This window comes from Malania oleifera, chromosome 4 (assembly GCF_029873635.1).
Source record: "Malania oleifera isolate guangnan ecotype guangnan chromosome 4, ASM2987363v1, whole genome shotgun sequence".
Lineage (NCBI taxonomy): Eukaryota > Viridiplantae > Streptophyta > Magnoliopsida > Santalales > Ximeniaceae > Malania > Malania oleifera.
The window spans coordinates 22,278,630-22,301,626 of NC_080420.1; positions in this window are offsets into that span (position 1 = coordinate 22,278,630).

Consider the following 22,997-nt stretch of genomic DNA (forward strand, 5'->3'; position numbering starts at 1 on the left):
GTTCGGTAACTCGGGTTGTGGGTCGACGTCGTTTGCGTTCCATGGTTTATTAGTTATCCTATGATATCATTGTTAAACTTTTATTTAGTTAAAACCGAAAATTGAACGGATCGTTAATAAATTGCTAGCTCTTACATCTTGTTTTGTTGTTGACGTTAGGCACATCAAAACCTTGATTTAATCTAGGATTTCATCAACTAATTTACACGACATTCGGTTGATGCGTAATGAGAGTTTATATTTTCTTCCGTTTGGATGTGGCCAATTTACTCGATCTTTAGTGATAAAAATTTCATCTTATTAATGCCTTGATTGGATTAACAAGAAGAGGAGTGAGGCCTAGGAAATTAGTAAACGGTGGAAGCAAGCAGACATTGACCCGTAACCCGAGTATTTGGTAAATTGTTTCAGTTAATCTGTTTAATTTGATTGCGTTAGTAGGTTTACATTTTTGGAGAATTGATAAAATTTCAGTTTCATTTTGATAGTTTACTCAAGCTTCTTCCTCTTTGTTTACTGTTTTCAAAATCATAAAAGACCAAAAAGATTTTCAACTCATATTTTACAGCAACAGGATTTCACTAAACTTTCACAAATACTTTGATACTCAGTGGTCCCTGTGGAATACGATCCTGGACTCATCCTTGATACAACTTGACACTTCTGCACTTGGAAGCATAACTCAGAACGAGTGAAGTTTTTGGCGCTGTTGCCGGGGACTAATTGGTGTCATCGAAGTGTTTCTTAGATTTCAGAGAGGTGTTTTCGAGCTGTGAACGTCTTCACAGCCTGGGTGATATCTACTTCCTCTCCTTTGACCTGTTTGCTTTTATTGCATTTATACTAAGTTTGTATGAGTGGTTGGGCTAGAGATAACACATTTAGACTAGTCAGGACAGACTCATCCATCTCATCATCGAGTGAACCTGTTTCACTTGAATCACTTGAATCACCATCTGACACGTGTAGCATCATGGCTGAAAATGAACCTCACGATATGGAGAAGCCTAATAGGACACTCAGAGAATATTTGCAACCTGTTAGGACCAGCACCCCATCCTGCATTATTCTACCTTTGAATGCAAATGCTTTTAATTTTAAACCTGGGATGATTCCATTGTTACCTCATTTTCATGGCGTTGAATCTGAAAACCCATATTTGCATATTAAAGAGTTTGAAGAAGTTTGTTCCACTTTCATGGATAGAACATGCATTGAGGAGGTAATAAGATTGAAATTGTTCCCATTTTCTTTAAAAGAAAAAGCAAAAACCTGGTTGAATTCCTTAAGACCAAGATCCATTGGGACTTGGCAAGAAATGCAAACGGAGTTTTTAAAGAAATTTTTTCCCATGCAAAGAACTAATGCTTTGAAAAGACAAATAATGAATTTTTGCCAAAAGGATGTGGAGACATTTTATCAGTGTTGGGAACATTTCAAAGATCTTTTAAATGCATGTCCTCACCATGGGTATGAAAATTGGAGGGTCATCAGTTTTTACTATGAGGGATTGCAACCAAAGATGAGGCAATTTGTAGAAACAATGTGCAATGGTGAGTTTTTCAATAAAGGGCCTGAAGAAGCTTTTGATTATTTTGATTACTTGGCTGAAAATGCCCAATCTTGGGATGTCTCTGATGTGTATGATAGATCTGAAAAGCAAAAATGCATTGGTGGGGGTGGTAAGTATCAATTGAAAGAAGTTGATGATTTGAATGCTAGGCTTGCATTGATGTCTAAAAGGTTAGAGTCCATTGAACTTAAGAAGGTAAATGAAATGCACGTTTTACCATCATCTTCTGAAAAATGCAGCATATGTGAGGATCCAGGGCATGTGACTGATGCATGTCCAACTATTCCTGCTTTTAAGGAAGTTTTGCTTGATCAATCTAACCCAGTGCATATGGTTTCTAAGAATTCTCTTGGACCTTATTCTAATACATATAATGCAGGTTGGAGAAATCATCCAAATCTCAGTTGGAAAAATGACCAAGTGGGGCCATCTACGCAGGGACCAAGTCAGTATAATCCTTATGCAGTCACTAGCCAAGGCTTGGGGCCACCTCATTTTCCAAATCAGCCACCCCAAATGCAAAGAAGAGGAGTGGAAGACTCCATACAACAGCTAACTGTTAGCTTGCAACAGTTTATGCAGAGTCAGAGCACGATCAATAACCAAAACTCTCAGGCCATCAATGACATCAGAGGGACTCTCACTAAAGTAACCACCACTTTGAGTAACCAGGAGAAAGGAAAGTTTCCAGCTCAACCCCAGCCCAATCCACAAGGGCACAATCGATCATCTCAGCATTCAGGTGAAGGGAGCAACGTGAAATCAGTGAAAGCTATTACAACTTTGAGGAATGCTAAGGTTTTGGGTGACCCTGCCCATAGTGCAGGGAGTTCAGGTAAAAATGCTAATCCTCCTCTTGATAGTGGTGAGTCGAGTACTTTAAATTCACATAATGATGCATGTTCCACACCTGCACCGTTTCCACAACGTTTGGTTTCTTTGCACAAGGATAAATAGCATGCTGAAATCTTGGAAATTTTTAAGCAAGTTAGGATTAACATTCCACTTCTAGATGCAATAAAACAAATTCCTGCTTATGCTAAATTTCTAAAGGATTTATGCACTGTAAAACGCAAACTGAATGTGCAGAAAAAGGCCTTCCTCACTGAGCAAGTTAGTGCTATTATTCAAAATCACACACCACCTAAGTACAAGGATCCTGGGTCACCTACTATTTCATGTGTCATCGGAAACTCTAAGATAGGCCAGGCCTTGCTAGACTTAGGTGCGGGGGTTAATTTGCTACCTTATAGTGTGTATGAACAATTGGGGCTAGGGGAATTGAAAACCACATCCATTATCTTGCAGCTTGCTGATAGATCCATAAAAATACCTAAGGGTATCATTGAGGACGTCTTGGTCCAAGTGGATAAATTTTACTACCCTGTGGATTTTGTGGTATTGGATATGAAAGTGTCATCCCGTGCAAATTCATCACCACCGGTGATTTTGGGAAGACCATTTTTAGCAACGTCTAATGCCATAATCAATTGTAGGAGTGGTGTTTTAAAATTGAGTTTTGGAAATATGACTTTAGAACTAAATATCTTCAATTTGTGCAGGCAACCTCAAAACCATGAAGAAATCCAAGAAGTCAATTCATTGGAATCTTTAATTGTAGACACTCCTTGGTTAAACTATGATTGTGATGAGCAGTGGGAGGAATTAGAAGATTCCCTTGATTTAACTGAGTCCACTGATCATTTTTCTTCCCTTTGTGTTGCAGGTGACTCAACTGAGATGCAATGGAAGCTTAAATTTGAACCATTACCAGCAATACAAACCTCCGCACAACCATCCGATGAGAAGGCACCAGTGTTAGAATTGAAGCCACTACCGCCGGAACTAAAATATGCCTACCTTGGACCAGAAAACTCATTCCCAGTGGTGATTTCTGCATTGTTGACTCCTGACCAAGAAAGTAAGTTGTTGAGAATTTTGACACAACACAAATCAGCCATTGGTTGGTCCATTGCCGACATTAAAGGTATAAGTCCTCTCATTTGTACACATAGGATATATTTGGAAGAGGATTCGAAACCCTCTAGAGAGATGCAAAGGAGACTAAACCCCGCAATGAAAGAAGTGGTAAAAAAAGAAGTTTTGAAATTGTTAGACATAGGCATCATATATCCAATTGTTGACAGTAAATGGGCTAGTCCAATACAAGTTGTCCCAAAAAAATCTGGTATAACCGTTGTAGAAAATGATAAGGGAGAATTGGTGCCTACTAGAGAGACCACAGGTTGGAGGATGTGTGTAGATTATAGGAAATTGAATGCTGCCTCTAGGAAGGATCATTTTCCTTTGCCTTTCCTTGACCAGGTTTTAGAAAAAGTGGCAGGGCATGAATATTACTGTTTTTTAGATGGATTCTCCAGTTATTATCAAATAGAAATAGCTCCAGAGGACCAAGAGAAGACTACCTTCACTTGTCCGTTTGGAACTTTTGCCTTTAGGAGAATGCCATTTGGGCTATGCAATGCCCCGCTACTTTTCAAAGATGCATGTTAAGTATTTTTAGCAACTTGATTGAGGACAGTGTAGAAGTATTCATGGATGATTTTTCAGTTTTTGGAAAAACATTTGATGCATGTTTGTCTAATTTGCAGGTTGTTTTGAAAATATGTGAAGAAAAGCAATTGTTGTTAAATTGGGAAAAATGTCACTTTATGGTCCAACAAGGAATAGTTTTGGGGCACATTGTATCCTCTCGAGGCATAGAGGTGGATAAAGCTAAAATAGACTTGATTTCAAATTTGCCTGCACCTAAAAATGTGAAAGATGTTAGATCATTTTTAGGGCATGCCGGTTTTTATAGAAGATTCATAAAGAATTTTAGCTTTATTTCTAAACCTCTTTGCAAACTTTTGATGCATGATGTTAAATTTGAATGGACCCAAGAGTGTCAAAATGGTTTCGATGAATTGAAAACATGTCTCACCACTGCACCTATCATTCGATCTCCTGACTGGTCACTTCCTTTTGAATTAATGTGTGATGCAAGTGATTTCGCTGTGGGGGCTGTTCTTGGACAACGAAGAGATAAATTGCCATATGTTATATACTATGCTAGTAAAACTTTAAATGTGGCACAAAAGAACTATTCCACCACAGAAAAAGAACTACTAGCTATAGTATTTGCATTGGATAAGTTTAGATCTTATCTTCTTGGTTCTCCTGTCATAATATTCACTGACCATGCAGCCTTGAAATTTCTACTGTCAAAAAAAGACACTAAGCCAAGACTGGTAAGGTGGATACTTCTACTTCAGGAATTTGATCTCACAATAAAGGATAAAAAAGGAGTGGAGAACGTGGTGGCAGATCACCTTTCTCGGCTTCAACCAGAAGTTTCTGAGAAGTTTTCTTTAATTTTTGATAAATTTCCTAATGAACAATTATTTGCCGTTGAATATTTACCATGGTATGCTGATATTGTAAATTTCTTGGTTATAGGGAAAACTCCACCTCGTTGGAATGCTCAAGACATAAGAAGGTTGAGGACTGAAGCTAAGAATTTCTTTTACGATGATCCTTATCTCTTTAAATATTGTTCAGATCAGATCATTAGAAAGTGTGTGCCTAACAATGAAATTTCTAGTGTTTTAAATTTTTGCCACACAGAAGCTTGTGGTGGGCATTTTTCCGCCCACAAAACAGTGGCTAAAGTTCTTCAAAGTGGGTTTTATTGGCCAAATATGTTTAAGGATGCTTTGAGTTTCTGTAAAGCTTGTGAACCTTGTCAAAAATTAGGGGGAATCACTAGGAGAAACATGATGCCTTTACAACCTATACTAGTGATTGAAATTTTTGATTGTTGGGGTATAGATTTCATGTGACCATTTCCTTCTTCTTTTGGCTATTTATACATTTTGCTTGCCGTTGATTATGTTTCCAAGTGGGTTGAGGCAGTCCCTTGCAGAACTAATGACCATCAAGTGGTTGTAAAATTTTTGAAAGAAAACATTTTTGCAAGGTTTGGCATGCCTAAAGCCATAATTAGTGATCAAGGCACGCACTTTTGCAACAAACATGTTTCAGCCTTATTGAAGAAGTATGGTATCCATCACAAAATCTCTACTGCCTACCATCCTCAAACCAACGGGCAAGCTGAATTAGCAAATAGGGAAATTAAACACATCCTTGAGAAAACTGTTAACCCAAATAAGAAGGATTGGTCTTTGAGATTGTCTGATAGCTTGTGGGCTTATAGAACAGCTTTTAAAACCATTTTAGGCATGTCTCCATATAGATTAGTGTATGGTAAGGCTTGCCATTTGCCTGTAGAGTTGGAATATAAGGCGTATTGGGCAATTAAACAATGCAATTTTAACATTGATGATGTTGGTTGCGTGAGAAAATTGCAGTTATCTGAATTGGACGAGCTGAGGATGGATGCCTACAATAATTCTAAATTGTCCAAGGAGAGAATGAAGAACTTTCATGATAAACACATTCAGCGTAAGACTTTTGAGCCCGACCAACAGGTGCTATTGTACAACTCTCGCCTACACTTGTTTCCTGGTAAGTTAAGGTCTCGGTGGAGTGGACCTTTTATGGTGAAGACTGTTTTTCCTCATGGTGCTGTAGAGATTCCGAATCCTCAAAATGGTAATGTTTTTAAGGTTAATGGTCAAAGGCTCAAGCCTTTTATTTCTAACTTTGCACCTGAGGAATCTACTCTACATTTGCTTGATCCCACTTAGTATAGTTCATTTTCTTTTCTTTTCTTTTCCCTTTTTGTGTTTTTTTTTTCTCATTTATATTTTTATTTTTATCATTGTTTTCCTTTGATCTGTAGTTGTTATTTCTTATTCTCTAGCGTTATATTCCTTTCAAAGCGGTTCAGGTACTTCTTCTTTTTCTCGTTTATATTTTTAGAATTGTTTTGCTTTACGTTTAAATACTCTCTTGGGTAAATTCTTTCAATTCTCCTGCATCATTGGGGACAATGCTATATTCTAGTTAGGGGGTGGAAGAGAATTTACCCTGTGGTTTGTGTGCTTTAAACATATGTGGTTTGCCTTGGGAAAATGGTGTTATATAAAAAAACAAAAAAAAAAAAACAAAAAAAAAAAAAATCAAAAATCAAAAAGAAAGAGAGAAAGAAAGAAGAGCATTGAAGATTTACACTACATTATCCCATTTTTAACATTGACTCGTATCCTTCACATACTTGCATATAACCTAAGAACTACACACTTGAGTCAATCATGCGTAGTTTTCTCTTTATATGATCTTATGACTCCATGAAGAATCGATTGGTAGTACATTCGTGTTAATTTGGCTATATAATTTCCTGTATTTACACGGCATCTCACGAGGCTAAATAAACACATTCACGTGATTCATTGCACTTAGGGTTTCCTATGAGCATCGAGAGAACACCCGTGGAGACTATGACACCTTGTGAGATACTCTTGAGCTATTATCGTCCTTTTGAGCGTTAATATCAAATCAGAGTTCATGGAACTCAATTCTCTTTTTTTTTTTTTTTTTCTGGAGGATTCCTTGTACACTAGTCTCTGTTTTTGATTTGCTAGCCTAGAGGTGACACTTAGTGGGGAGATAGAAACCTAGGTCTTGTAGCCTACTCAAAATGTGAAGGCTGAGCCACCCCTAGAGATAGACTTAATTCATGAACTCCTATTCGAGCTCAATTCCCATTGATGGTATGAAGATTACAAAAGAAGTGTTATGATTGTCCTAATTGATCAAGAAAAGACAAAAAAAATGAAGAATGAGTAGAAGAAAGAATAAGAAATACAAATGCGCATGAGATGAAACGCTAATGCTTGATCCACATACATATCACAAAGAATCAAGGACATAACACATATTTTTTGGCATATGAAGATTCTTCAACTGATTAATGCCTCAGATGAATTCACGACAAGTTTGTGAGTAAGTTGATCTAGGGTGGTCTCAGTTGGATGTGGCGAGTAGGTAAGAAGATGCTAGGGTGAAGGACCCGACACCTCATAGATAGGCTAGATCCTTTCTAGACTAGTCTACTCCATATACTTAGCGTTGTTCCTTTTAATATGTGGGATGTTTGATCGCAACACTCCTTCTCACATATAATGAGTGAACCCATTTCTTTCTTTTTGAGTGTTTTTGAGGGTATACCAGTTAGGCCGAGTCAAAGCAACCGTTCTGTAGGTGTCCACTGGCGTCCTAGGTGTACTGAGTCACACACATCACACACACCTCGAGAGTTTATCTGTTTATATTCGAACTTATATGATTGCATTAACTCTGAATGTGCCACTGATTAACTTCATGTGAATATACTACTCTCAAATCACATATAAACGATGAAGCTTGCATGAGTGACGTGCTTTGGAGTCGTGTGCATTGAATATGAACGAGCTTGTGTGAAATTCAGTTATGTTCTTGTATGTGAAGTGGTATAGTTATGCTGCATGTGCATTGATTTCATGATTACTGGAGTATGTATTTGTAGACACCACCCTAAGATTCATTCACGTAAGTTGCTAGAGACTAGCAAAACGTTAGTTGGGGGGTGTGATTACGGGTCAAAACTGCGTAATTGGGCATCTTAACCCGAGCTTTAGGGCTTATATTTTTAATTAAAATGTCCAATTATGTCTAAGATTTTAATAAAGTGTCGAATTTAGTATTCTTGAGTTTCATTGCACAATTTATGAATTTTTGGTATTTTTTTGTCGCAGGAAAATTCCCGGGAACCAAAACCGACACCTGTTCGTATTTCATGCATAACTTTTCCGTCCGAGCTCCGATTGAGACAATTCAAATTTATGGAGAAAGAGGAAAGGATCATCTACAAATTTTGTGTTTCAAGTTTTGTGAGATACGTGCCCCAGAAGAGCAGAATTTGTGACGAACAGAGAACAAATAAAATGAAAAAAAAAATTAAAAAAATGGATAGTTGATGTGACCCGGCCATGCATAGCCGGGTCGGGTTGGCAAATTTGGGTAGGGCTTCTTTTTCTTTTCTTTTTAAACTCCCCCAGCGCTGCTTCTAGGGAGGCTGGATGGCTCCTCTGTTCTACTTCTTCTCCTTCTTCTCCTTCTTCTTCTCATATTAGTTTGTTTTTCTTTGTTTTGCTCCTTGCTGTCTCTCCCGTAGCTCTCTGCGCCTCTTGTTTTCCTTAACTCTCTATATATCCCTCTCTTCTCTTCCCAAGCCTCCCACGGATTCCCCGCTGCAACTCCTACCTGTAGCCCCTGCTAGCCAACCGAACACCAGCAGACTCCAGCCAATAGACCTGCTGTCACGCCAACACCAGCAAGCAGCAGCAGCACTCAGCGACTCTACCCGAGTCCCTGTTCCATTCCAACGGTTGCAGCAGGTCCTGTTTCTTTTTGCTGCAATTTTCCAGCACCCAGCAAAGCCCTCTCGGCCAGCAAACTCCTACCCGCCAGCAGCAACACCAGCAGAGCTTCTCCTACACGGCCACCACAGCAGAAGCACCCGAACTCCACACCACTCCAAAGCAGCCTTCATCCTCCTTCCAGCCTCCTCTCCAGCAGGTACACAGCAGAGCACAGCCCCTGCTACAGCAGCAACCTGCTGGAAGACCCGTGAAGCACCACAGCAAGCAAGCTGCTTCTGCACATCTCTCCGGCCTGAAATTCCCCTGCAGTTTCTTTCTTTCTCTCTTATCTTTTCTCTTTCTTTGATTATTACTTTGAATATTGTTAACTTGTTATTTGAGTTTATTGTTATTTTTTGGTTTTGAATATTAAATAGGGTGTTCCATTATTATTGAAGTTTAATTGTTTTTTTTTAATCTCTTTCGGTTAAATATTTTTCCGTAGATTAGTTTAATGTTCCAAGTTATTTAATTAATTTAGTTAGGGTCAGTTTCGTCCAAGTTCATATTTTTCAGTTTTGTTAAAGTTCGTATTTTTATTTTTTCGGTATCATTCAAAGTTTAGATTTTTAATGTATTTGCATTTTTGTTCGAGTTCTCGGTTTGAATTATTGATTCGTATTAAAGGTTTGATTGTTAGTGTATGTGGGTTTGATTAAGTTTCCTTTCTAGCGTGTTTTAATTCCTTATTTGTAGTCTCCATTTTTAATTAGTGCGTGTCCTAATGTTTCTTTAAGTAGACTAGGATTTCCATATTTGTTTTTTTTTTTTATTGCAAGCATGAGTGGCTAAGTTCGGTAACTCGGGTTGTGGGTCGACGTCGTTTGCGTTCCATGGTTTATTAGTTATCCTATGATATCATTGTTAAACTTTTATTTAGTTAAAACCGAAAATTGAAGGGATCGTTGATAAATTGCTAGCTCTTACATCTTGTTTTGTTGTTGACGTTAGGCACATCAAAACCTTGATTTAATCTAGGATTTTCATCAACTAATTTACACGACATTCGGTTGATGCGTAATGAGAGTTTATATTTTCTTCCGTTTGGATGTGGCCAATTTACTCGATCTTTAGTGATAAAAATTTCATCTTATTAATGCCTTGATTGGATTAACAAGAAGAGGAGTGAGGCCTAGGAAATTAGTAAACGGTGGAAGCAAGCAGACATTGACCCGTAACCCGAGTATTTGGTAAATTGTTTCAGTTAATCTATTTAATTTGATTGCGTTAGTAGGTTTACATTTTTGGAGAATTGATAAAATTTCAGTTTCATTTTGATAGTTTACTCAAGCTTCTTCCTCTTTGTTTACTGTTTTCAAAATCATAAAAGACCAAAAAGATTTTCAACTCATATTTTACAGCAACAGGATTTCACTAAACTTTCACAAATACTTTGATACTCAGTGGTCCCTGTGGAATACGATCCTGGACTCATCCTTGATACAACTTGACACTTCTGCACTTGGAAGCATAACTCAGAACGAGTCAGGGGGGGGGGGGGGGGAGGGGGACGGTTAGACACTTTATGGTTTGGTCAACCTAGGACGATACGTTCAAAATAGAACGGTCGACCGAGCGAAGTCAACATGTTGCCTTTTGACCGATTTGGTCAACCAAGGCATTTATAAAGCTAATGGTTCGATCGACCGAGGCTTAGTCAACATTTTGACTTTTTAGCCAACAGAGTGTTCGATCGACCAAGCTGAATATAACTTGAGGGGTTCGGTCAACCGAGGCTATTCAAAAACACAATTTTGGCCCTAATTATGACCCCAAGTTTTATCCCTGTTTGTGTAAATGTGACATTTTAGCTTTAAGAGATTTTTCATTATGTGCATGGGGTTCTAAGGTCAATCGATGGTCATTGAGCTTATTCAACCTATCATGCATGCGATGCATTAATTATTACAGACCATATTAAAGACCCAAATATTTTAAATGCAATTATAATAAAGAATAAACATCTTCTTCTTCTTTTTGCTCTTCTCTTCATGGAATACGCCAAACTATTGTGTGGACTTTAAGTTCTCTCTTGGTTTCCATTTCTCCTGTATCTTATGTCCGTGCAGACATGAAAACCTGTTCACACACTAAATGCACACATAAGATACATGTGGTTTGTCAACATCAAAATAGGGATTAGACTCAAAAAGCCAACAATATTAACCATAAGTAGTAAAGAAAATTAGAAACACAATGAAGTTGGAAGAAAAAATAATTTCATTTCAAAAAATGTGGCAACGTGAATACTTAGGCTATACAATGGGTAGTATTTATAGGGGGTGAATGATACAGTTGTGGTAGTTTGAATTTAAAAAATTCGGCTCCTTGTGGCTCTTTGAAGATTGGAATCATATATTTAATAAGTGTGCAACAACGGTTTGAATTCTTCTTTAATTGCTAAGGGATTTGCTGAAGTGGCTCCATGGATTTAATTGAAGTGTCTTCATGGGTGAATTGAAGTGTCTTCATAGGTGGAATTGATTTCTTCATGATTTTCTGAAGTGTCGTCATGGGTGAAATTGATTTCTTCATGATTTTGTGAAGTGTCTTCATAGGTGGAATTGATTTCTTCATGATTTTCTGAAGTGTATTCATGGGTGGAATTGATGTCTTCATAGATAGAATTGATTGAGGGGAGTGTTTTGCTAATACCATCCCACAAACCTTGCTGGGTTTGGAGGCAAAGTTTGTTACGAAAATAATGTAGAGTTGACTTAGAAATTGGCTTTGTAAAGAGATCGGTGACCTGTTGAGTGGTTGATACATGTTGAGTGATGAGAAGACTACATGCAACACGTTTGCACACAAAATGATAATCCAACTTAATATGTTTGTTGCGAGCATGGAAAATAGGATTAATAGTCACGTGAAGCACACTGAGGTTGTTGCAATAGAGTATAGGAGGTGACGGTAATGTAATTCGAAGGTTTTGGAGGACAAGGTGATCCAAGTGAGTTCAGCTGCTATGTTGGCCATGGCATGGTACTCGGCCTCCATGCTTGAACGTGAAATGGTGTGTTGCTGCTTTGCACACCACGAGATGAGATTCCCACCAAGGAATGTATAATAGCCCGTGGTTGATCGTCTCCTTGTAGGACATCCTGCCCAATCTACATCTAAAAAAGCAACTAGATCAAGTGTAGTGTGTGAAGAAAAATGTAACCCCATGCCAATTGACCCTTTGACATACCATAGGATATGACGAACCATTTGTAAGTGTGTCATTGTGGGAGCATGCATGAATTGTGAGACATAATTAACACTAAATGAAAGGTCAGGACGAGTGAGTGTGAGATATTGTAAAGCACCAACAAGTCCCCGATAGTTACTAGGATCGTTGATGGGAGTGTCATTGGAAGGAAGTTTAGTTTTAGCTTCAAGTGGTGTACTCATAGGTTTATAATCAAACATGTTGGAGCATTCAAGAATAGTGAGAGCGTAGTGTGATTAGGATAGATGAAGCCCATTGGGCGTTGCAGTGATTTCTATGCCAAGGAAGTGATGAATATTCCCTAAGTCTTTCATTACAAATGCACTACTAAGGAGTTGAATGAAATATGTAACAAGTGTTGGAGTAGAGCCAGTGAGTAATATATCATCCATACAAAGAAGTAAAATTAGGGAGCCAAAATCAGAGTGAAGAACAAATAGGGAAGGGTCGGCCAAGCTACAAAAGAAACCATATTTAAGAAGAAAAGCACTAAACTAATCAAACCAAGCATGGGGTGCTTGTTTTATGCCATAGAGTGCGTGTTGTAGCTTACAAACATATGTTGGATTATGTGGATCAGCCATCCCTGGTGGCCGATGCATATAAAGATCTTCAAAAATGAGCCCATGCAAGAAGACATTTTTGACATCTAGTTGACAAATAGTCCACTGTTGATTGAGAGCTATTGTTATAATCATGTGTATGGTGTGAGGTTTGATGACGAGGGAATATATTTCAGTGTAGTCAACGCCATCAATTTGATGGTACTCTTTGGAAACTAGGTGTGCCTTAAGTCAATCAAAGGTGTCATCGGGTTTGAGTTTTGACTTAAACACTCATTTGAAACCAATGATATGCATGCGAGGTATGCGAGGAACAAGTGTCCAAGTATTTTTTTGATGGAGGACAGTGAGTTCTTCATTCATGGCTGCTGTCCAACTAGGGTGTGCTAGGGCTGCCTTTATGTTGTGAAGTTCACGAGGAATGGTGGTCGATATGAAGGTGGTCAAGGCATACTTTGGATTGCATTTGACTATACCAATTTTAGACCGAGTGGCCATTGAGCGTGTTTGTCATGAAGGGATAGGGTGATGGTGAGATAACGTCATTGATTTAGGTATGAGCCATGGGTCTATGGTATAGGATATTGCTGAGTTATCAGGTGGTAGTGAGTCATGGGGCGGTGACATGGTTAGTGAAGCTACTAATGTAGGACGGGGTAGGATAACCTAGTCCTACGAGTTTCAACCCTCAACCAACACATACATAAGAAACAATTTATAACAAGAATTGAATCAACTAAACTTACACAAAATAAATCATGCTTTATCACACATGTCCAAGGATTTTGAAAAGATATATAGTTTAATTCAAAATTTGATCTCAAAGGGTTTTTTCACAAAGGAATCAAGAAATATGCTATGAAGTTGTTATTCAATCATCCAAGAACATAAGTCAATGATATCACAATAATATTCCCACAAATGACAAGTAAATATGTGTATAAATGCTAAAAATTTGAAGTTCTGGGTGTCTTGAGTCGACTGTGACTCAGGGTTAGTTGACTGTGGAATTTAAATGCAATTTTCTTAGGGAGGCAGTGTTGGGTCAGTCGAATGATCTTATGGGGTCAGTTGACATAAGATCATTCAACTGACCGAGCTTGGAGCAAAAATATCGAGAGCTGAAATAGGGCAGTCGTCTGATCTCTTTGAGGTCAGTTGCCTGACCTGCGACGGGTTTGAAATACTAAAGTGATTTTGAGGGTTTTGTGCAACTGAAACTTATGGGATTTTAAGCAAAGATTCTTAAGAAAATTAGGGACTAATTAATAATGATTTTACCATGGGAAAACACTGGATAACTTACCAAAGATCACCATGAATCTGAAGCATAACCAAAAAATCCTTAAACTTCACCCGAACAAGTGAAGGTGCTACTGCTGTTTGTGTATAATGGTGTGAAAAGATATGAGATGGTGAAGACGTGTGGGATAAGTAGTGGTCTCACACCACCTAATCTCCAAGGAGAACAGACGTAGCCTCTCGCCACTCAATCACTAAGATCAGAACAAAGCTTAAAGCTTTAACAAGACAAAGTTTTTAAATTTCAATAACAATATCAATTCTCTTCTCAGCTATTAAAACTCTTACAATGGAAATATATAACTTATAACAAGGAGACAAGACATCGAATATCTCCATAAGAATGGGAGATAGGGCATGGGAAAAACAAAGTAAAATTAAACACTTACACAACTTACACATATCAACTTACAAGACAATAAATACTCACAACTTACAAGACACTGCACATGCAAGCCTACAGGATTTAAGTAATGGATTCTCTGGATAATTTGACTAGTTGAAATGATTGGTTGGAGTTGTTTTACATTTTCTAAAAATTGGTCAAGGTGAGTAGGGTTAATTATCTCTATTTTTATTATTAACACTTATTTTGAGTATTAGATAAATTGTGTAGATAATTTAACCTATATTTTCAGTAAAGCTGATAATGAACATGTATTGACTTATTATTTCAGTAGTTATATAAATATGTGTATTATTTAAATCGTGTGGCATGAGGAAAAATGTAAATACTGTGTTGAGTTTTGAAATATGTATAATATGTTAGAAATACTGAAATGTGTTGGGATTATATTGTATTTAGAATTATTTAATCAGAGCAGAATATTAATGTTAAATTGCAATGTATGGGTTGAGAACTCAGGTGGACCATAGTATGCATGGTATCGTTGCGAGAGTTATGGAGAGCTTAGTGCAACAACATGTCTAAGAGAGAGTGTTGGTATTGAATAGTCAATTGAGCTATGAAGGGTAGACTTACCCTTGGAGTCTAGACCAGAATGAGAAAGCCAATCGAACTAGCAGACTGAAGATTTGGGAAATGATTTAACTCTGGTGGGCCGATCAGGGTTAAGTCTAGCGTACGAGCCGCACAACCCGTCCTGGGGGGAAGTATGTTAGTTTTTATCCATCTAGCAGCGAGTTCTAAATTCATATTTGTAGATTTATCCTGAGTATAACAGAACATTGCAAGTAAATACAAAACAATGTATGTGAATATAGAATACATGAAGATAGAGGATGTGAAATGTAATAACAGAGTATGAATAGAACAGTGCATGTAAATACTAAATAGTGTATGTGAATACAAAATATATGAAGACAGAGAATGTGAAATGTGATAACAGAGTATGTGATAGGAGAACAGAGCATGTGAAAATAGAGATTATAAAGAATTGGGTTTCATAGAGACAACAATATACAGAGTAAAGTAATAAATTATTAAATATAGTAGTATTATATGTATTTAGGGCGACATAACATATTAGAGTAGAGGGGAATTACACGTATGGGCGTGTAATCTCCTCTATCCTTGGAAACTTTAACTTATAAATAATTGTGTGTGTGAGTGGGTATGGTTTGAGAATGGTTTTATAACTGTGGTTAATTAACAACTGATGATATTCTGTATACACTAAACTCATGATAGCCATACACCGGTATTAATTTATTCCGTCTTACTAAGATGTGTCTCACCCGTTATATAATTCATATTTTTTAGGACCTCCGCGTGATCGAGCTTAGTGAGCTCGGGGCTGGGTTTGTTGGCATAACATTTTTGTGAAAGGGTACAAGTCTTGGATGTATTTTTGGGTTTATGCTTTTTTTATTTTCTGAGATGTATATATGGATACTGGATGTTGGGAAGTTCCTTTTTGGGATGTTTATATAGAACTCTGGTATATTATTGAGAATTTTTACTTATTTTTCCGCTACGCGATTAAGGTTATGGTATCAGACACAGGTGATTCGATCACATCACACCTCGGGCCCCACTTGGCTGGTTCGGGGTGTGACAGAGTGGTATCAGACCATTAGGTTGTTAGGTCCTGTAGACTCTAGAATGAATTAATACTAGAGTATAGGATCGAGTTAGGATGAGGATAGGAATGGATAGATTAAGATATTGTTAGGAATTTTGAGTTTTTTTTTTTTTAGCTTGGAGGTAGAAATCCCTTGACGGACTTATGTGATTTTCTGATTCTATCACAAGTTTTAGAAAATTATGGTAAATCCATTGACGGTGATGTTTTTGAGCAGAGAGACAGGAACTCGTACTCGAAGATTAGGTTAGTTGATTGTGAGGAAAAGTCTTTGAAGGAGAATTTGGGTAATTTAGGTGTTGTGATTTGACGGTTTGAGGTCAAGTTGGGTGTTTGATGTTTAAATTGAGGATTTGAATGTTAGGTAAAAGGATTGATTAACAAATTTCGAGGACGAAATTTTTATAAGGAGGGGAGAATGTAGTAACCTAGCCCGAAATAATAATAATACTAATAATATATTTAATTAATTTAAATTAAATAAGTAATTTAATTAATTAAGAATAATTAATGATATACTATACTATAATATAATAATATATTAATATAAATAATAATAATACTAATAATATATTTAATTAATTTAAATCAAATAAGTATTTTAATTAATTAAGAATAATTAATGATATACTATAATATAATATAATAATATATTAATATAACATAATATTATATTATAATGTTATAAGGTTATAATATAATATTAATATATTATAAGGTTATAATATATATATATTTATTTGGAACCTGAAGAGGATCCCATTGAGATTGAAATCTAAATTTCTTGCCCTTAGCGAATTGCTCTCTCTCTCTCTCTCTCTCTCTCTCCCCTCCGCCTTCCCTTTCTCTCTCCTCGATTCCCTTGGCCAAACGGGCGCCGATCGAAAAATGGAAAATACCCTAGGCTCCATTCTCTGCCACCGACATTTTAATTGGAGTGGATTTTTCGTAGGAGCGTCATAGGCACCACTCCTGAGATAAGGTAAATCCACTATCTCTATTCAATTTCTTCCCAATCTTTAGTCAAACTGACGATTAGAAACCACCACAATGATATATGAGCTTTTCTCTATAAGTCTAGTGGAGTAGATTTTTGAACTAGGCTTTCTAGGCACTACTCCAAGGTTAGGGTAAGATTTAGGAAATTAAGCAAATTTGATGTTTTTGGGAGTTTAATCATTTATTTGGAGTTTGTGGGCCTAGGAAATGTTAAAATAATATTTTACCTGAAGTCGAGTTGGTTAAACTAGGATTTATGAATTTAGGGTTCGTGTGAGCGCCACAGGTACAGTTTTGGGAACCCTACAGGCGTAACTTCAGGAAACTAGGTAAGCGGAATAGATTAAGCCAATTGTTTTGTAAATTCTACGGGTTAAAATGGAAATTATACGTGTATGTATATGATTATCATGCAAGTTTTGAAAGTCAACCGTTTAAACTGAGGTTTTTGAGCCTAGGGTTGTGTTAATAGCTATTATTTTCAAGAATGAACCAATTAAAAGTAAAGAAAAAGGCTACATGATTTAAGTAATGGATTCTCTAGTGAAATTTTTTCTGATTGGAAACTTAGAATGACTATCTTTATAAAATCATTGAATTGGAGGACTTGGAGAGTCATTACTCGAGGAGATATCATACCTATGAAAAATGTGAATAATGTTGAAATCCCCAAATCAGAAATTGAGCTGAATGATAACGATATGAGTTTAATTTAAATAAATTTTGATGCCATAAATATTCTATTTTATGCTTTAGATACTAATATCTTTCGTGAAGTAAGGGCATGTCAAAACGCTAAAACAATATGGGAGGAACTTGAAAAGAGATATGGAGCATCTAAGCATGAAAATTCTATAGCTCCATGTGACTCCAACTCAAAAAGCCATGAAGGAGGTAAATCGTGCTTCATAGCTCTAACTGATGATGAGGTAAACCCGTCTCCTTTTATGTTATTAGATAACCCTGGCAATGGTTCATGTGATGATTTGAATGATGTATCTGATTCTGAATTATGTGATAGTAGTGATAGTGAGAGCATGCCTACTTATTAATAATTGCAAATTGAATATGTTAGAATTCATAAGTCACTTGTTAAAGCTAACAAAAGATATACTACTTTGAAGAACAAGTATGAGGCATGTGAGAAAGAATATGAATCAAAAGTTCTTGTTGAAAGGGAAAATGATTTTAAAATCAAAGAGTTAGTAAACAAGAATTAAAAACTAGAAAAAGAATTGAAAGCAGTATGATCTCAAACTTCAAATGATAATAATAAAGATATTCTTATTGCAGAACTTGAATACAAAGCAAATAACATGACTAAAGAGATTATTAAATTACAAAGTGTTTGCTAAGACTTGAAAGATTCAAAAATGCAAAATCTAGAAAAGAAAGTAGAAGATCAGTCTAAGATCATCCATACATTCATTAGAGGTAAATAAAATTTTGACAAACTCTTAGATTCACAAAAGATGACCTTAAATAAAGAAGGTATAGGTTTTAATGGAATTGAAAATAGGAAAAGGAAGAACCTATACAAGGGATACTTTGTAAAAGAATTGAAACACTATGCTAGTACCTCTTCCAGTCCATACACTCACACCATATGTGTCTTATGTAAAAAGAAGGGGCACGTAAAATTTGATTGCCCATTTAAAAGAAAAGGTGTGAAACCCAAACGAGTATGGAAAGTCAAAGAATCACTGATTCCTAACCCATCAAGAATAAAAGATAGAAAAATGGTATGGGTTGTTAAGAAAACAAACCCCTTAAAATTCAAGGAAGAATTTACTCAAACAAGAATTACATGATCACATAATTCTTCCTTAGCATTTAGGATTAGCCATATGGGGTAGTGTTGACTAAAGGCTTAGGAAGTGGTTAAAATTTTAAATACTAAGTATTTTGAAAAATCAAGCCAATCTGCAAATCCAAGTATATAACCAATCTAAACTTAATGCATATATTCATTGGTTAAAATATGAAATCATTGGCTATAGCTTAATTAAAATCCGCTTCGAAATGGACAAAAGCATCCTTGCTAGGTATAAAATTCTTAATGCTTAATCCGTGCTTGAATGTACAAATCTTAAGTGAAGCATATCTTGTCCATTGCACATATTTGAGTTTTAGGGAATTCACCTCGATATATATCAGTTAAACCTAAACTCATTTTTGAATATAAAAGCCTTAACCTTAGGTTAGTCATCATTCTAGGCTTAAGCACTAATGATCATTAGTCCCTACTCTAACTAGTGCTTACTTAAAGACATCCTTCCATAATCAAAATTAGAGGCAACCACTAAGGGATTCTAGTTTCACTGATTAATCAAAATATTCCCTTTTGTGCTTAAAATATAAAAATCTTCTAATTTTGGTTCACCGTATCATCCACAAGGAATCTTTACCAACCACGATCACATTCGGTAAAGTTTTCATCCTATTCCATGGTTCGTATCCTTACTCAAAATAGTGATCATACTCAAAGGATATTTTTCAATCTCTAAAAGGCTACAGTCAAAATTCATATACTTTATAATGCTCTTTGCCAAAATGGTCAAAACATAATCCTTAGCTTGCCTATATTAAATAATGTCCTGCTTTTAAAAAATACTCTCCCGAACTTAATAAAGATTTAATCTTTAAGAGTATTTACTCTTCTTTCCTTCATAAGCTCTCAAACTTTATATAAAATCATTTAGAACTTCATCCTCATGAATTAAATTAAATGGCTAAAATGTTTAATATAGGTTTCAACCTAGATGATAGAACAAAATTCATAGAAACCTATGCCTGATCCTTAAAATTCAACGCTATTTGAACTTGTGTCTCTCACTTATTAGGATTCATAAAGAAAAGAGGCAATGTAGGCTTAGTTCTTTTAAAGAAATATCCATTGTGACTTTTTGGTCCAATAAGCCTAAGAACTTAAAGCCAAGATCAAATCATTAAAAACTTAAAACTCTTGGCTAAATGATTTGAAAAATAAGAAAAAGACATTAAATGAGTCGAGTGCATAATTGAGGGGGAGCATTCACCTTTCATATCTATATTCATTAAAATGCTCTCAATTTTTATCTATGCTTATATGTATGTATGCTCCTGTGAGAACAAATCTGCACTAATCTCATAACTATCCATTGTTAGTTATTGTTCATATCATCCATTGGATAGTTCATTTCTTTTATGAGTTTTTGATTGAACTACTGGAAAGCATGCTTGTGTTGAAAGCCTCCTGCATTGCGGATGCAGTGATATAATTTGCATGCTAGTTGTGGATATTAGGTTGTTGCTTGCTTTTATATAATTTATTTGTTGAAAACAACCCACTATTAGGTATAGGTTTTATGGGAAAATGTCCTATATACAAACGGCATGCTGCCAAAATTTCACCAGGATTTTCCCATATAAAACCTCGTGTTAAAGATGATTATGATAAAGTTAATGTTAAAATATTTGTTTTTTAAATTTCATGCTTGCATAATCATCAGGTAGTTAGACGAGCTAAGTTCCATCCCTAGAGAAAGAGCTTAAAGATCTTATAAGCATCACTTCCATTTATTGAAATATTGAGGCTTTTCAGAAGAACCTTGAACATCATATCCAGTGCTTAAAGGTCTATGAATAGATATGGATTGTTCTAGGTTATGAGTATTAATTCATGCCTTAATATATTTTCTAAGATGCATCTGTGGCCTATAGCGATGACCATACTAAGCATAATATAGTTGATAAGTCATTAGTATGGTTGGGTTAAAGGATTTAAAATGAATGGCTTATACTATAGGAAAAATGAAATGAATCTTGATTTGTGTAAGCAACTTGTTTCAATTAAGCCATATCTTCAAATTGTCAGAGGGAGCAACTTAACATAAAATTCTCTAGCTCTGAAATTCCTTAACAATTCTAACACTTACATTCATGTTCTTAACATATATTGAGTTGTGTGCTTCATACTGATCATGAATGTTGGATGTATTTGAATCATAGCATGCACTGTTTTGGACTATACTGAATATCTTGCATGATTGATATGAATGATGTGCATACTTGGAATCAATCAGGTCTTTGGTTTAATTTTTGGGAAACACTCCATTTTCAAATGGCATACTGCCAAATTTTCTAAAAATGTTCTTCCCAAAATTAAATCATTCACTTAATTGACTATGTCTCGTGTTTACTTTCCTACCCTAGCCCTTTCTTGCTGATGTAAAAAAGAGGGAGAAATGTCTAATGCAAAATCTAAATACAACTTAATACATATCATAATTGAGCTTTATTGACAATTAAAATTGAATGCATAATTTGCGTATGTTTGTCCTCATTCAAATGTATGCACTTAAAATTCAAATTTTATGCATATACTTAGGGGGAGCCTGTTGGCTTTGCCCACTTTTGCAAATTGTTTTTATCATCATCAAAAAGGGGAAGAATGTTGAATCTATGAGTCTAATCCTGTTTTGATTATGACAAAACCAATGTTTCTCACCTGTGCACTGAGCTTCTTGAATAGGTTTATCCTTAGCATGCACTGTTGGTAGGAACTGAAGCAAGCCATATGGACTATGAAGATATCTTCATTTATGGCGTTTGAAGAATTGAAAGAATGAAGACTTATTCTCTATTGTATTTGCATTCCTTTTTAATTGATCTGTAATAATTTATATGGTCTGTAATAATGCATCTGCATGTATGATAGGATTTAATGCTCATTAAGACCATAGGGACCGAATGACCTTATGGCACCCTTCGGTCGACCGACCGACGCCAGGTTTTTGGGCGTACTTGAAAAGACCTTAGGTCCCAACACATATGCACTAAGAAGTCCCCATATCACCTTCATAATCAAGGGAATTAATTGAAGCAAAAAATTGGACTTAATTTAAAATCTTAAGAGAGGTCAGGTGACCGAACCTGTGGTGTTCAAAACGCCTTGGGCACCTGAACCGTGGACAAGTCAACATGTTGACTTGGATACGGGCAGCCAAACATATTTGACCGCATCTTCCACGGGCGACCAAATCCTTGACCTGACACCATTTCACCAACTCGAGCGCTCGAATCCCACGTTCAAATATGCTCCGGGCGACTGAATTGGCAAGTTCGGGCTACCGAACTTAGCTTTGAGCACCTGAACTGCGGACATAAACATTCTGTCTTTTGTTTAGCCAACCAAACCTTACTTCAAGCACCCGAACCTTTAAAAAGTGAATTTTTGAGTGTGTCTATTTCGGCACCCGAACCTCAGACCGGGCGCCCAAATCTCGCGGGGTAAATTAATTTTTACTGAAAAATTAAAGGGGTTAAATAGGGTTAAAACGTTAAACTCATTTAAAATATTTTTAATAATGCCCATTGAGTCCCTAACGATCATAATTTTTCCCTTTCCTATATATATCTTCTCATTTGCAAAATTAAGGGTTGATTAGAAAGATCATTAAGGAAAAACTCTCAAATTTTCAAATCTCATTTAGCCCATACTACTTCTATACACTCTCTATTTTGCTAGTCCCTTGATAGATCAAGTTCCCAAGAGTGTTATTGAGTGTTTTACATTGTTAAAACTCTCCTTGCTTGTTGATTGATTATTTTCATTGAGATTTCTTAGCTAGGGTCTTTCCCCCGGTCTAAACAATAAATCCTTGAGCGGGAATACCCTTATAGCTAGTGAGTCTTTGCATCTTGATTGCAAGACTCATCAAGCTTGTGGATTTTGATTTGCAAAAATATTATTTTACACAAGCTTGCATATTATCTTTGATATTGTTTTTGCTAACTTCAATCCAAAATATCTATTATGCTATACATTTAGGATATTCTTGAGATATTTGATTTCGACTGTGTTAAACTTCCTTTGATTATTTGTGTATAGCATATCTTATCTTGAATCAAGGGTTGAACTCTCACATATGCATACACTTAAACATCTTAGAGAGG